General features: G+C 33.5%; 1 long non-coding RNA gene across 3 annotated transcripts; it reads right to left on the reverse strand.

Moving 5' to 3' along the window:
* Positions 1 to 8706: 8706 nt before the first annotated feature.
* On the reverse strand, positions 8707 to 11757 carry LOC126721019 (uncharacterized). Of its 3 annotated transcripts, XR_007653788.1 has the most exons (4): positions 11584 to 11741; positions 10389 to 10556; positions 9813 to 10184; positions 8707 to 9011 (listed from the first exon to the last, which is right to left on the reverse strand). It is a non-coding gene; the product is annotated as an uncharacterized LOC126721019 (long non-coding RNA). The 3 variants fall into 3 exon arrangements; XR_007653789.1 differs by having other exon boundaries at positions 8707 to 10184; positions 10389 to 10612; positions 11584 to 11757; XR_007653787.1 differs by having other exon boundaries at positions 8707 to 10184; positions 11584 to 11724.
* Between the last annotated feature and the right edge of the window lie 12 nt (positions 11758 to 11769).

Consider the following 11769-nt stretch of genomic DNA (forward strand, 5'->3'; position numbering starts at 1 on the left):
GTTGATACCCATTTGGCATTCTCATGTTATCAATGCGCTTTGTATAGGGTTTGGAATATATGAGAGAACTTGTGGAAGAACCTCCATATTGTGCTCGAATGGTATTTGTAATCATATCCTGCAGTTGTTGGACAGATATTGAGGCCATTGAGGTGGAATGTCCATGTTGAGAAGTGCCTTCACCTCCTTTTCCTTTATCACCCTTGGCGTTTTCTCCTTTGAAGGTAAAGCCAGGTGGCTGCTTAGGGCCAAGACTTGATTCACCCGAATCTTGTACCTCCAGCTTATTCATTAGGGTTGCAATTTTGACATCCTTTTCTTCAAGTGCCTTTGTGAGAAGGATGACCCTTTGTTCCATTTCAGCCATCTTTTCTTCCATCGTAGAGGTATTAGTCATCATCACTGGCATGACCTCTATAGATGACGGGGAAAATGATGAAACAGGATGAGTCAATGGTACTTCACTCCTTAAGTTTCTCATCACGGGTGAAGAGTTGATAGAAAAGGTCTTTGTTGGGGATGATTCATTACTGGTCTCCAAATCTTTCGAGGCAGATGAATCTTTAGTGGTAGCTTTCCTATTTGCAAGAAAGTCCAGAGAGGTGACAGCAGGAGATTGGCTTTCTTGGGTTGGTTGAGGTTGGAGTCGATTAAGAGCTTTGGACCGACTGCGAGTGATTGGGCCGACATACTCATCAGCACTGGAATCATCAACCACTGACTTTCGGACATTCTTGCTAGAAGCCATTGAAGCTAGTAGCAAAATGATGTCGAATTTCTTTTCTTTTGAAGGAGGAAGAGATGAGAGGCAGAGAGGTCCCACTGGGCGTGCCAGAATTTGTAAGCGACTAAATTTCTAGTTCGAAATAAATCAAACAAGTAAAATAGTTTCACAAATGCGAATTTGTATTGATGATTGTGTGGTACAATTCTCTGGAATTACAAAAGAGTGATCCTCTGATTCGATCTCCTTGCAAAACTTATTGATTAGATTTATGGTAATGTGGATTTGACTTGAACACAAAATATCCTTCAATTTGGTTGAGGGATGGATCGAAGATTACTAAAACGGAATTACAATGAATCTCTGGCTATAAGCTTGTTTAAAAATCCTTTGTTCTTCACGTTCTTTGTGTTCTTCGTGCGTTCTTCGTCTTCGAAGGTTTGTGGTGGAAGTTCTTCGGAGCTTTAGAGGCTTGAATCCGTTGAACTTCAATGATTTATGATTTGTTGATGTTTTCGGACACTTTTGGCTTGATTCCCGTGAACTTTAGGATCTAGGCAGATGATCTGGATGATTCTGCTTTGAATGTTCTTTGATTTTGGGGTTGAAGTTCTTGAAACTCTTGAAGGCTTTGAGGCTTGATCTTCGCAGAGCTTTTTCACTTCTGAATTCTGGTCCTTCTAAATGTCTCAGGAAGGCTTCTATTTATAGGAGTTTTGGGGTGGGTGAGCGATACGTGGCGGAACTTGATTGGTGACACATGTCACAGCCTGATTGGTCCGCTTGTGTCATCGCTTACACGTGCTGGACTGCTTGAGTCATCGCTTACACGTGCGAGGCTACTTGAGTGGTTCTTGCATGACACTTGGCAAATTTCTGTTGGCTTCTGAATAGTGATAGCAAAACCTAGCAGCAATACTTGGTGCTCTGTAATTGGCTGTATTTTGTGGACTTGGTAATGTGACGTGTCAGCTTGCAATAGGTCGGGAATTTTCCCTCTCTACACTTCCAAATACGTAAAAAGGAAGGAAACCCGAAATATCTCAGCAAAGACTGCCACCACCACATTAAATGCCTTACAACTACTCTCCTGGCCGCATTAATAAGGAGAAGACCCATGAACAGTGCTACCTTGGCTACCACAACTCACAAAGAATTAAGAGGGGTGTCTGATGGGACAGGTACTCAAGTGGGGGTTTGGATGATCAACAAGTGTAAAGCCCAGATGATTAGAAATGGCCTATATAATATGTAAAGGTCTCCTAAGAGAAGGGGGAGAGAAAAAGGAGAGAATACTGTAGAGAAGTCTTATTGCATTGATCGGTATCTATTAATCAAGTTTTTAGCCTTATCATTTTTGGAGACTTTTCTACACAGTGGAATTTTCGTTCTTGTTTGTGCATTCCCTTGACCCATGCATCAAACCGTTAAAACTAACTGAAACCGAGTTCTTTAGCCCATACTTTACAAAAATTTATTGTGAGGGACCTTTTGGACCAAGACTTGAGCGACAAGGATTGGGTCACCAAATTGTTCTCCTACATTACTTTTTAATAATAATTATCAATTTAAAATTCAATTTGGAATTATCAATTTAATTTAGTTTTAGGAAGAAATCTTACCCCTTATTTTAGTGAGATAATTATTTACACTTGATAATTTTTTCTTTTATCTTTATTGAATCTATTAAAATATATAATTATTTATACATTTATTTTATAAGCTTTTTCATAAAACCGTGCAACGCACGGGCCTATAACTAATTTTTAATAAAGTTTGGTTTACCTTTAATATTTTTTTAATTGAAATTTCCTTTTGTTTTAATAAAAAACTACCATATTATCCACTAACTAAATAAAATGTGGAAATTAAAACTCACTACCACTTACCATTGTGTATTTAAAACAAAGGAGAATTCCAGTTAAAAAAGTACTGGAGTCTGGAGTCTGGAGGTAAGCCACCCTTTTATAAACTATTTTATGAAAATTTTGATATCACTTTTATATAATAAAAAAATATATAAAAAAACTCCTCTAAATAATTAATTGCTTTTTTTTTCCCATAAATTTTTTTTAAAAAAAAAAGTTTCTTAAATCAATACCTTTACAGTATCCAATAACATTTCCCTTCATTTATTTGTGCAAGTCTCATAACTTGGACATTTATTTCTCCACCGTTCACAATTTGCTAACAAAATAAAAATTATGATATATATATAAAGTTACACCTAGTGTAAGTGTAATTCTTTAGAGTTACACTTAGTGTAACTCTTTAGAGTTACAAATTTTTTAAACCATTAGATTTAAGTACATCCAATGGTTAAAAAAAAAAAAAAAAAAAAAACCCTCATTATTACAAATATTTTTAATTGAATTTCATTAATTACCCTCATTAATTACATTCTAAACTTATCTCTAAATCCCTCAAAAAACAAAATACACCTCTCTCGCTCTCTCTCTCTCTCTGTGTTTGGCCAAAAAGAAATTGGTCTCTTCATTAGTCTCTCTCTCTCTCTCTATTTTCTAGACCTGCGTCTCTCTCTCTCTCTCTACCTCCTCCTCCATTGCTCCTCCACCATTGTTCCACCTCCACAGGTTGCCGGTCAAAAAAAAAAAAAAAAAAAACCAAGCCGAACTGTTTCTATTTATGAGTTTTGTTTCTATTTTTCCTTTCTTTTTTTGTTGTGAGTGCTTTGTTTGTTTTTTTTTTTTTTTTTTTCTTTTCTGATCTGACTCAATGTGCTCTATGTAAATGCATATAGAAGTTCTGACTCTATGTGTTCTATGTGAAGCCGAACTGAATGGTCTTGAAAGCATTCTATGCGTTCTATGTGAAGCCGAAGTGTTGTCAGTGCCCTGTTTTTTTTTTTTTTTCCTTTTTCTGTTGTGAGTGCTCTGTTTTTGTTTCTTTTTTGCTTTGTGAGTGCTTTGTTTCATTTGCAGGCAGCCTTTTGTCGATGCTGTTGTAACCAAGTGCAAGCACTATTTATGTGAGCATTGTGCATTAAAGGTATACCTTTTATTTCTGTGAGCAAGCACTACTTCAGTCAACTGTTTGTGGATTTTTAGGATGGAATTTTTTTACATTCATTTATAGAAGAAAATCAAATCACACATTTAAAAAATTAACCCTTTTAAATTTTAAAAAAGAAGCTGGCAATTGAGTTATAGAAAATCAGATCACACATTCTTTATAGAAGTAATTCATATGGGACAAGCTAGAACTTATATGTATGGGTACACTGAGTTATTTATGCACATGTTTCTAGAATTGTTGTTCAGTCTCCTATGAATTCGTATGAGGAATTTATTGTTCATTTTACCCACGATACTTTGAGAAACTAGCATAGTAGGTGATGATGAATACTTTGTGACATTGGTATATTGAGATAATGCCATTTGAGAAATTACTATTTAAGTACTCATGATGTTTTACATGGAATTTGATGTTTATATTATTTTGTAGTGGTTGGAAGGTATCATGATTTTGAAGTATATATTTTGCAAAGATAGTACTGGAATACTTTTAGAATGATTAATTTTGAAACACATTTACTATGAGAACTTTGGGAGAATGATTTTAACACCCTAAGGCTAGTTGTGATTAGTGGCATGGTATTGTAGGTAAGTCCGTGTAGTATTTTATGCTATTAGCCATGCTAAGTTATGTTTCCTTCTTATTGACGTTAAGTTACATGATTTCCAAACCATGTTGCATCTTTCTTTTAACATATTTGGTCATAATCATAGTACTTGTAAACAATATAATGGCGAAGGAAGTGATTACCAAGACGAAGAAAACATTACAGAGGTTGGTGACAATGATATTGATGATTTAGCATAAAGTGAGTTTTTTCATTACATTTTTTGAGTCTTTTTTTAAAAAAAAAAATTGATTGTAATAATATATATCTTATGTTTCAAATTTACTTGTACCTTTTTTGTTCTACTTTAGGTACATGTGGCTGAAGAAATTCACAAAATGAGCATTTCTTGGTGGAATTTATATATATATTGAGTCCAAGTAGCTAAAGGAACTATGTTAAAGGACCTATGTTGTTAATCATGATGAAATAGTTTTATTTGGTTTTTGGTCTTTTTTTTTTTTAAGGACCTGTGTTGGAATACTATTTTTGCTTCAATTTAATGTCATTAACAGTGTGTTTTAAGGACCTATGTTGGAATACTATTATTTAAGGACATATGTCTCATTTTTTCAAATTTTCTACTGCTCACCTCTTGTTTTGAAGGGGTGCCTGCAACTTTGTGTTTGCTTTTTTAATAACAGTTTCTTAGGAATGATCTATCTTTGTTTGTGGTTCTAAATAACAAGTAGTATAGCTGCTTTAAGTTACTGCATTAGTGGTTCTGCACTGTTTACTGCACTGTTCTGTTTACTGCACTTTACTGCACCGCATTAGTATAGTTGTTTGTTTACTGCACTGCACTGTTTGTTTGTGCACTGCATAAGTTACTGCATTAGTGGTTTTATTTACTGCATTGTGATTTTATTTAAGGCACTTTAAGGCACTGAATACTTCTTGCTTGCCAGGCCAGCCAACAGGTCCTTTTATTTTTTTTGGTTCATAGGTATTGTATTTATCACATATTCATGTCCTTGAGATCACAAACTATCTATTTATGTGTCATATGCATGGCCGCCAAACTTGTCAATTATCTGCTTGCTCATAATTGCTTGTTGAATAGATACATATCCTTTCAAATAGGCCTAAAGAGTTAAAAGAATTGATTCATGTAAAATGCACAAGTTCAATTTGCTTTCCTTAGCCAAATTTGACACGACTTTCAATAATTGAAGGGTCCCTTCACCATAACCATGTTAATCATGAGAATATGTACCCATGTCAATGGCACTGTGACTGTCATTTAGTCTCCATCAATCTTGGGAATTCAATTGGGATGACTATAAAACCAAACCAAACCAGTAAATTTGATGCATTTAACTATAAACAAGTATGCTTATACAAAACTTAGACATATAATTACAGATAGTTTAGGAAGATTTAGAATTTGAAGATGTATAACAAATGTGGTCCAAGCCAAAACTTTTTAAAAGTTTGGATGAATAAAATGCCACAAATTTCAGGCATCAAATCAAGAAGTGCTGTAACCCCACGTTTGAATGACTGTAGACTAGTTCAAAAGTGAATTAATGTGGAACTAGTCTTTACAAATAATCAGATCATTACATGTGTATATAAATCACAGCTAACAATTAAAAACTAATCCTAAAACTACAAGTAGTATAGCTACTTTAAGTTATTGCATTGTTTGCTCTGTTTACTACACTTTTTACTGCATTGTCGTTTAGGTAGTCTTGGCTTAAACTCTTCCAATGCACTATTATGGCATTCTGCCTCTCTGCCTGAGTCTTTGTCTTGATACACTCCAATACTAGGAGCAGAAAGCCTTTCCCCGTATGTACAAGACCTTGCGCAATTCGCACTTGTAAAAGAGGCAAAGGAACTCCATCATTTTCATAATACATAAAAAATAAAAAAATAAAAAAATAAAAAAACTCCATGAAATACTGTACAGAAAAGTATAAGGAATTCAATAGAAGCATTACACAGAATTGACTATTATTGTCATTGGAAGATTAGTTCCAGAACCATAAATTTCTTTTATGCTAGAAAGAGTTGAGTTCTCCTCAACTCATTCAGGAACTATGTACCCAAGATTGTAGTGTGGGCAGGGCTCTTCATTTTACATTGCTCCATTGCTGAATATGTATGGTTGAGCACTGACCAAAAATACACTCTTGAATCCAATTCCGATAAAGTATCAAATAAGCTAATTAGAGCCACAACATCACATATCTTGCCCAACCAATAGCTTAAAGGAAAAATAAAAAATCAGTTTTATCTAAATTCTAATAGATTCATCATTCATACTTCCAACAGCTTACTTGAGTATTATAAACTAGTAATCATCATTAAAATTGTGCATATAACCATAGTAAGGTTGGCATGGAAGTGATTTGAGTAGAAATGTAGTAAAATTGAAGCTAAGACATAAGAGAGGTTAACTGCTGCAAAATCAAATTCCAAGCAACATAAGAGAGGTTAACTAAGTGGTCCTCACATCCAAGTGGCAATAATTGTGGATGGGCGAAAATATTACATCCATAAATATAAAGAACACTTCGAAATACAATAATAAACAGCCACCAATTACACATTTACCACCTCTTTTGTCACATTTAGTGGTTCCCTTACTTTTTTCTTACATTTGACAGTTCCATCTTCACATTGTGCAATTCCAACATTACATGTGACAGTTCTTTTCTCACATTTGGTGGTCCCCTTACTTTTTTCTCACATTTGACGGTTCCATCGTCACATTGTGCAGTTCCAACATCACATGTGACAGTTCTTTTGTCACATTCAGTGGTTTCCTTATTTTTTTTTCCTCACATTTGACAAATCTATCGTCACATTATGCAGTTCCAACATCACATGTGACAATTCTTTTGTCACATTTAGTGGTTCCCTTACTTTTTTCTCACATTTGATGGTTCCATTTTCACATTGTGCAGTTCCAACATCACACGTGACAGTTCATTTCTCACATTTGGTGGTTCCTTTACTTTTTTTCCCACATTTGACAGTTTCATCCTCACATTGTACAGTTCCAATATCACATTTGACAATTCTTTTGTCACATTCGATGGTTCCCTTATTTTTTTCTCACATTCGACGGTTCCATTATCACATTTAATGATTCCATTATCCATAAAACCTAAAAAATGATCCTAAAATCTAAAAAAATGACTGAAATACTCTCTAAACCCAAATCCTAATTGAAATACCCTTAGATCCTTAAAAAATGACCTAAATGACCATGAAACTTAAAAAATGACTGAAATGACCTTGTAACTTAAAAAGTAACAATAATGCCCTTAGAACTTAAAAAATAACTGTAATGCACCTTAAAACTAAAAAATGACCGAAATACTCATAGAACCTTAAAAATGACTCTGAAACCTTAGAAAATTTCAAAATACCTTTGAAACCTATAAAATGATCAAAATACCTTATAAAACTTGAAAATGACCAAAAGACCCCCGAAACTCTCAACAATTACCAGAATACCCTTAGAACCTAAAAAATGATCAAAATACCCTTAGAACCTATAAAATGACCATAATACTCTCGAAAACTAGAATGATTCTTTTTATTGGTCTTGTAATATTACCTAAGCTTTTGAAGTTTCAAAATTTTATAGATTATTATTTTATATTTTTATAAATTTAATTTAAATTATATATTATATTTAAATATTTCTTTAAAATCTTGGCATATCATATATTTTTTAAATGGTAAAATATATAGTTTCATTTACTAATACAATATTAATAAACATGTATTGATAATAGGCATAATTATCAAAATTCGTATTTTGAAAATTAAATAAATGTGAAAAAAAAATCTTATTATATTAATTTTTTTCATACATTACAAGTGTCACTTACTAGTAGTTTTATAATGACCAATGGTTTGTTGTGTGATTTTTTTTTTCCAAATTCATGGCTATTGTTGAAACTAAGTCATCTAATTTATGGTTTTGTTTTCTTTTAGTTGCTTCAGTCTCTATTGCCTCCTTTTATATATATATATATATATATATGAGCATAAGCTCTTATTGGAATGGATACTAAGAAATAGAGAAACATCGATAGTAATGATTTAGATGGTAGATTCAGTTTTCCTCCATCCAAAGATACAACGTTTATTTTTTCGGATCAATCCAAAGAGGCAACTTAAGGCCCCAAAATTTTAGATAAGGCTTTAGTGTTGTTGTCCTTAATCGTATGGTAGACAAGTTACCATCATACCTACTCTACACACTTATTTTAGTGTGAATACATAATAATAGAGTTACATGCATTACGTACCCCGCAAGAAATCACTAAGTTTAGGGAAGATTGAAAATGTTGGGAAAATAAAAAAGGTAGAAAGATTTTAATCTTTCAAAATTCATCTTCCATTGATGTAAATAATGTATATACAAGTTACAGTGTCTTTGACAAAACCTTAAACATAATCTCTTTCTCCCTCTCTCACCTTCCAATGAGCTTTGCTCACTGGGTTGACATCATTAAAATACGAAAATTAGTAAAATTAACAAAATCAAACAAAGCCAATCTCTTAGCTATTTGTATTGAAAAATTTCCCATCCATCTGTATCTAAACAATTTTGACAAAAGCAACTCTAGCAGCAGTGGTAGCTTTATTTGTAGCCATCTCTGTAGTTTTTCTCGCAGCCTGCAATTTTATCACATTAAGAAGTGTGATAGTGTGATTAGAACAACACTTGATAAAAAGGAACATGAAAATAATGAATCAATGGGATATTAATGTCAATAAATACCTAACCTGCTCAAAGGACTGTATCAGTTAGTTAGTGGGGTAAAACATGCTTAAGGTTGCCAGCATCTTATTGACCGCATCTTTTTTCTACCTTTCGGAATGTATACATACTATATTCCTGCTTAAAACTTTCATGCCATGGCCCTTCAGAATAGTGACCAATAACAAAGTGATGGATGCCAAATACATGGATATCATTGTCACAATCATTATATCTGATAATGAGTTATGGGCACCCAAACAATGGTGAATGGAAGACCAATTTAGCAAGATAGACATATATGTCTATGTCTGAAATGGATACCAAAATAACGCAAAGTATTATGTAATGGGTAGGTAGTCAAGGTGACATCATAGAAAATTACTGAAACTGTATGGTTAATATAAGGTGCATGGACATTAACCATGTTAACTGGCCTTTAACATGGATCTGCAGCTAGTGTTTTGGACATATGTTATGCTATGATATTTGAACCAAGACTCACTAATTTTCTAAGGTCAGTATCATATTAGAAATCTGTGCAAGTCTAAAATCCCTCCATACATATGTTATGCTATGATATTTGAACCAAGACTCACTAATTTTCTAATTTTCTAATTTTCTAAGGTATGCATGATGAAAGAATGTGAATCGGCCAAACTAAAAAATTGAACTTTGAGAAACCTGAGTGGATTGATTAAAAATGAAAGTCCTACCTTTAAGAACTGAAGAAGCACCAGCAAAAAGTTGGTAAAAGACATGGTATGACCTCTCTCCATTTACCAGTTGCATTACTCTTGACTGCTTAAAGGAGACTGATAAGTTCATAAGTGAAAAATGAATATATAAAAGTTCCAGGCACTTAGATGGGGCAACTTGTTTCCTTTTCTATAGAACTATTCACAATTATTATCGGTAAATTAAGCATGGGGTTATAACAGAAATTAAATCAGTAAACTCGATTGGTATGCATCACAAAAATAGCATAACATGACAACAATTATTCAATATCAAACATGCTTACAGGTTTGGATTTTAGTACCACATATCTTCCCCAGTGAAGTAAAATGAATATCAATCAACTTCCTCTGCACAAATCAGAATATAATCAACATATTTAAACAATTAAACCAAATTGCATAGCTCTTCTCCTATCTAAATTGTGAAAATTGATGGTAGTCATTAATTATCATTGCAAAACTTTAATAATCATCTCCCAACAAAAATTTTCTGCCATAAACCGTGAAAAACCTAGGAGAACCTTCCACAATGAAGAAAAGAAAGAAACTTACAATTGGCTAGAGTTGTCATTCCTTGAGGTTTTTGCATTCCCAAATGCTTCCAGTATATAATTTGTCCAAAGGATTTCAGACTCTATCCCATAACTGCCACCACCAAGAGCAATCAAGTATTGCATTGCAATTTTAGCTGTCTCAGTTTTTCCATCTCCACTTTCGCCACTGTATGAAATCAGAAAGAATAAGAGAGAGAGCCCTCACTAATGGAATCTTGAAACCTTCATAAAGAAAGGACCTGAGTACCCAATTTGTATATCTAACTTCCCAGTTCCAAGTAGCACATTAACTAAGGAAATGTTAATCAAATCAAAAATTTAATAATAGCAAATTTAACTCTTAGTTCAGTTATTAGAGAGAATCAAGCAAATGAAAGGAAATGTTAATCAAAGAAGCAACTTTCAATAATTTTCCTTTTCACATTCCCAAGAACCAAACATATTAAAAGAACACTATGAACAAACATAAATAGAAAAAAGTGATTTTGCTCTTTACCATTGGTTGGGTCAGTGAGCCCAACACAAAACGTGGTAGTGAAATCAACACCAACCCAATACTAACCACCACACATAAACCCCTGTTCATGCAACCCATTGCCTCTGCATAACCCGCCTCAAAAATCCCAGCTTTCTTTTTTAGCAGAGCAGAGTTTTGTAGTCTTGCTCAAAGATGATTCCAGTCTATTTGAACACATAGCACTTAACACATAATTGCGTCTGCTCCCTAAGAGCCTAATATCTGACTAATTTCCTTTTTGTTTTCTTCATTATTTCATCAACCAAAACCTTCATTTAATTAAAAAATATAAAGAATATTCAAATTAAAAGCTAACTCAATTCGATACCCTCAAAAACCCTAATACCCAACTCAAAATCATTTTTTCCAGCATTTTTTTCATCAATCAAACACACCATTTAATAGCAATAATGATGACAGTTCAAATTAAAATCTCAATACCCACAATTTCTAATACCTCAAAAACATAAGAACCTAACACCTAACACCCAAATAACAAGTTCACTTAGAATTATTTCATGTTGAATCATATAACAAGTTCCACTTCATACCTAACACCCATATGAGAGTGCAATGATATGCAGCCAATACCCATATGAGAGATCAATGATATGCAGCCATATGAGAGAGTAGTGATATGCAGCCAACACTGATCATTTGGAAATTAGAGTTTTACCTTCATTGATTGACAGAATGCTGAAAGGAGTTCATCATTGAGAAAATTCGAGATAATATCTGCTTCTTGGTTCGCCCCCAGAATTGAGAGAAGATTTGCTTCTTTGTTTTAGGTTTATTTTTGGATTTTATACGGTAACTTGCTCTACCGGTAATATGTTTTTCACTTAACATAAATCCACGGTCA

This window comes from Quercus robur, chromosome 4, assembly GCF_932294415.1.
Source record: "Quercus robur chromosome 4, dhQueRobu3.1, whole genome shotgun sequence".
In the NCBI taxonomy this organism is placed as follows: domain Eukaryota; kingdom Viridiplantae; phylum Streptophyta; class Magnoliopsida; order Fagales; family Fagaceae; genus Quercus; species Quercus robur.